We start from the raw sequence: 5,473 nt of genomic DNA on the forward strand, positions 1-5,473 counted from the left end.
CTCACTCTTTTCTTACCCTCTTCTTCCGTGTTCCCCCCCATCCCCTTTCCCTCACTCTTTTCTTATCCTCTTCTTCCATGTCCTCATTTTTTTCTGCCTCATCCTTTCATCCTTTTCTTTGACTCTCTCTCTTGTTCTCATTCTTTTTTTTCCTCTTCTTCCTTTTCCTTCTTCCTCTTCTTCTGTCTCTTCTTCCTCTACCCTGCCTAACATTTTTTGTTTCCTTTCTCTACTTCTTGTAGCAAGGACAAGGAATAGTAAGAAAGTCTATTTCATGAGAATATGAAGATAATAAATCTTTCTTTTAAAATCTAATAATTTTTTTTGATATCCTGTTTTGAAAATATAAACATTCCCATGGTTATTATATAAACCATGAACTTTTTTAAAAAGATAAAGATATCTACAGTTAAATAAACATGTATTCAATTTCAAAGATGTATGTTTATTTTACTTTTAATAGAAAGGATAGTAGAGGATAATCAAAAGTCCTTTTCTATCTGAAATACCAAGTATCTTTGATTTAATTATTAAGTTCAATATTTTATTTCAAATTATTATGTCTGAGAAAGAAAGCAAGAAAATATGTCAACAGATGTTGTCCACAGTTGTGTTGTTGTCATAGTCAGGTCACCTTAACTTTTCATGCTGATATCAGGTATTAAATATTTAAGTATTTTAATTAAAATTAAAAATAGAGGCTACCAAACTGAATAGTTAAAAAAAATAGTGTATCCAATGAATTCCAATGTAAGTAGAAGCCAAGACTATAGTGAACAAAAATTTATTTTTAGGAAAGGCTGATGAATTAAATATTTTCTCATCCTGAGTAAGTTTGGAACATAGTTATTTTTGAATATACTATTGAGTGGTAATAATTAGGTAAAGCAGATTTTATATAGTTTTAGTCTAGTGGGAAATGAGTATACTATCCAACAAAAATTTTTCCCCAAAATTAGACCACAGAAACAATGAAAATGCTCTCAGAAAAAAATAATTAATTTTTAAATTTTAGTTTATTGCAGCAACCAATGGCCATAACAGCTTTTGCAATATATACTTATGTATGTGTATGCATCTTCTCTCTCTCTCTCTCTTGCTCTGTCTCTCTGTCTCTCTGTCTCTCTCTCTATATATATACATATATATATATACATATATATATATATATATATATATATATATATATGAATTCACATTTATTATATTCATGCCTGACACTTAAAACCTTATTTAAGTTAGTTTTTTTGTATGTGTGAGTAGGGAGAACTATCCTAAATTCTAGGTGATAGATGGTCAATTGTTTACAGGCATACTAACAAATTTAAAATTTTGTTCCTAGCAAATATGATTTAATACTTTGCAATATGAATATGAGTGTTTCGTTCAGACCATGAACCTTGGGGCCTAATTGTTGGCTTAAATGTGTTTGACCTTTTTTTAAATTTAGTTTTATTTTTTTTTACTTATTCACTGCCACACTAGTGGTCAGTGCATTCCAGAACTCCTTCTCCCTCTCCCATCCCATTCTTCTGAGCAGGTGGGGGCCCCTGGGTATACCCCCAATCCTGACACTTCAAGTCTTTGCAAGGCAAGGTGCTTCCTCTCTTATTGAGGCCAGACAAGGAAGCCCAGGTAGAAAAACATATCTCACAGATAGGCAAAAACTTTGTGGATAGCTTCCATTCCAGCTGTTCAGGACTTATGAAGACCAAGCTGCACATCTACTACATATGTGCAGGGAGGCCTAGGGCCAGCCTGTGTATGCTCTTTGGTTCATGGTTCAGATTCTGAGAGCCTGAAATTAACAGGTTAATTAATTCTGTCTTCCTGTTGAGCTCCTATTCCCTTCAGGAACTGTAATCCCTCATGATCTTCCAGAAGAGTTCTCAAGCTCCAACAATTGTTTGACTAGATTCAGATGTTTCTGCATCTGTCTCAGTCAACTGCTGGAAGGAGTCTCTCAGAGGATGACAAGCTCATGTCTGAAAGCATAACAGTGTATCATTAATAGTGTCAAGGATTGTTGCTTGCCCATTGGATGGATTTCATGTTGGGCCCGTTATTGGTTGACCACTTATTTCCTTAGTGTCTGCTCCATCCCCTGTGGCTGAATTTCCTGTAGACAAAATAATTTTGGATTGCTATTTTGTGGGTAAGTTGAGGTCTCTATTGCTCCACTGTGGCTCCAGCTGAATACAGCAGATGACCTGTTCTGGCTCCATATCTTCAATGTTGTGAGTCACAGCTAAGGTCATCCACATTGATTCTTGGGCACCTCCCTTATTCCAGGTCTCTGTCATCTCCCAGAGACACAGCTATCATCCTCAGCCCCTTTAGTTGAGGATTTCCATTCATTTTCATGGCCATCTAGTCATCTCTCCTGTCCCTTCACACACCTGATCTTGAAACCCCCCCCATTCCCCTTCCCCTCCTCCCTCCCTCCCAGTACCTTCCACCCATCTGCCTCTTATCACTATTTTATTCCCCCTTAAAGTGGTATTCAAGCTTCCTTGTTTGGGCCTTCCTTCTTGTTTAGCTTCTTTGGGTCTTTGGAGTGTAGCATAGTACCTGTGCTTTATGGCTAAGTGAGTACATACCATGAATGTCCTTTTGGAACTGGGTTACCTCGCTCAGGATGATATTCTCAAGTTCCATCCATTTGTCTGAAAACTTCATGATGTCTTTATTTTAATAGCTGAATAGTATTCCATTGTGTAGATGTGCCACATATTCTTTATCCATTCTTCAACTGAGGGACATTTAGGTTCTTTTTAATTTTTGGATATTATGAATAAAGCTGATATGAACATAATTTAGGAAGTGTCTTTGTAGGACATTGGAGCATCTTTTGGTTATATATCCATGAGTGGTATAGCTGGGTCTTGAGGCAGAACTATTCCCAGTTTTCTGGAAAACCACTAAATTGATTTCCACAGCAGTTGTACATGCTTGCACTTCCACCAACAATGAAGAAATATTCCCCTTGGTCCACATCCTTGCCTGCATGTACTTTTGATCTTGGCTATTTTAATAGAACCTCAGAGTTATTCTGATTTGTATTTGATTTGTATAAGGGCTTTGAACTTAAAGTTCCTGTAAGGCAAAGGACATTCTCAATAGGAAAAATCAGCAACCTACAGAAAGGGAAAGGACCTTTACCAACCCTAATCTGACAGAGGGCTAGTATCCAAAATGTATATGATTTTACAGTTTAACAGGAGCTGTGAACTAGCAAGTGTCATTGTCTTTGATTGTCTCAGTGTACCTTGTCATTAGAGTTTTCTGCCACTCACCCAAAGAGGTATTACATTGTTCTCACATTCCAAGAAGAATTGATTCCCGAACTGCACAGATGTGAACCAAGTGTCTGCTTTTTCCCTGGGATCACAGGACATTTTAGTTTTAGGCTTCCAAGTCTGGACAGCTAACTCCTGAACATTCCATGGTTCAAATACTGGCACCAGTTTTCTTACTTCACTTCTGAACAGAGTTCTTGATATTTTTGTTTTTAGGAGAATTTATATTTAATTTTCCTGGTATTCATTCATTCATTTTGCTTCTGAATGTCAGTATCAACATATATGCTAACTGGTCTTCCTACCTCATCTACAGTGTGACGTTTTGCTTTATTACACTATTCTATATGAAGCTTTCCTTCTGGTGTCAGTTAAAACTTTCTCGGTTTCTTACCAGTGTCTTGTGTTCAGCTTCTCCAACAATTGTAGGAAGTTGGATTCATCACTGTGCCATTCTAGCCCTCCTTAAATCCAGTGCTAATCTTCCTTCTTGGAAGATTACCTTATTCAAGTTCAGTACTTTGCTCCTTTAATTGGTATTAATCTTCATATAGTATAAACCAAATGGACAGCATTTAAAATTATATTAGGACCAACAAGCATTTTACCTTTGACATATATTCAGTTTACTTCCAATTTCTTTTCACATGCATAGATAAATATTCATTCACAAAAGCACTAAAGTCATCTAGCTCACTATTATAAAAAAGTCAAGAACTTATGCACTTGTGTAAGTAACATTTAGCACAAATATTAGTGACTTATATAGCCAACAGTGGATAGAAATGATGAAAGGTCATCTGTGGCATCACTATTTTGGTTCTTCCTAATACTTTGCAAGATCTTTCTTTCGTGGCTATCAACAGGCCAGGCTTCATGAACATGTTGATTAGTATGCTTGGTAGATGGTCTAAAGAACTATCAAGTTCACTCATCACTGGAAACAGACTGTTCAGAATAGAAGCAACCTGGATTTTTTTTTTAGAAGAATGTAAAGGCTAGAACAGTACATAAAGAACTATTACCTTGTCCAAACTTAGGGATACATCTATTCATCCAGTCAGTATTAGGTAAGTGGTATTTCTTTGAATTGCTTAGCAAAGGAAAAATGTGTCTGTATATGTATGCTATTCTAACATTGCCTTATGTATGTGTGCATGTATGCACACACACACACACACATGCATGCATGCATGCTCACATGTGTACATATGCACACATCCACAGTGGGTTACTAAAATGGAAGAAAAAATTAGTAATCTCACTCTTTTACAAGGTAACTGTCTAAAATTCAGACTCCCCACCATTCCCCTTTGTTGTTAATTACTTTCTTTACACAGTAAAATTGAATAAAATCTATATAAGAACCATACAAGAAAGTTTGAAATTTTTAGAGAAATTCAACATTCACTTTATTTTCTGTAAAGAAAAAAATCTAGATATGCTTTAAAACACACACATGCATGTACACACAGTGTGTCTTAACAAAGGTGTTATTGACATTTTCCTGGATAGTCACAGCATTTGTAATAACCTACCACTGAAAGCATTTGTTTTTAGATTTTTGTGCCTGTGCACATATGTGTTCATGTACACGTGTGCATGCACATATGAGGGCCAGACGTTAACACCAAATGTCTTCCTCAATCAATCTTCACCTTATATTATGAGAGAGGTCATGTCACTGGGCCTGGAACTCATTGATTTAGAAGGTCTAGCTGGCCAGTATAACCCAAGGATCTGACTGTGTGCATCTCCCCTGCTGTGGGATCCAGGTGTGCATGGTGTGTCCATTTTGGGCTTTTACATAGGGTTAGGTAATTGACAGCTGGTCCTCGTGCCTGTACAGCAAGCATTTTATGGTGTCATTCATCTTTCTGTCCTAAGGATGAATGTTTTTATCTGGATAAACCTGAACACTTTGTGAAGTATAACTTCTTTGTGAACTATAAACTTTCTGAAGCTATACATACAAAATGGCCAGAGAGTATTCACACTATGTGTGACATTGTGCCTCCAAGTATCAAGTTTGATCTGAAATGGTTGCTATTAGGACTATTATTTACTACACACTACACATTTTGCATTAAAATAATTTTTCAATTCCTTGGTCTATAGTATCAAAATTTAAAATGATTTTCCAGTAGTAAAGGTGTATTGTTATATTTCTATGG

The sequence above is a fragment of the Grammomys surdaster genome, unplaced genomic scaffold (genome assembly GCF_004785775.1).
Source record: "Grammomys surdaster isolate TR1022 unplaced genomic scaffold, NIH_TR_1.0 267, whole genome shotgun sequence".
In the NCBI taxonomy this organism is placed as follows: Eukaryota; Metazoa; Chordata; class Mammalia; order Rodentia; family Muridae; genus Grammomys; species Grammomys surdaster.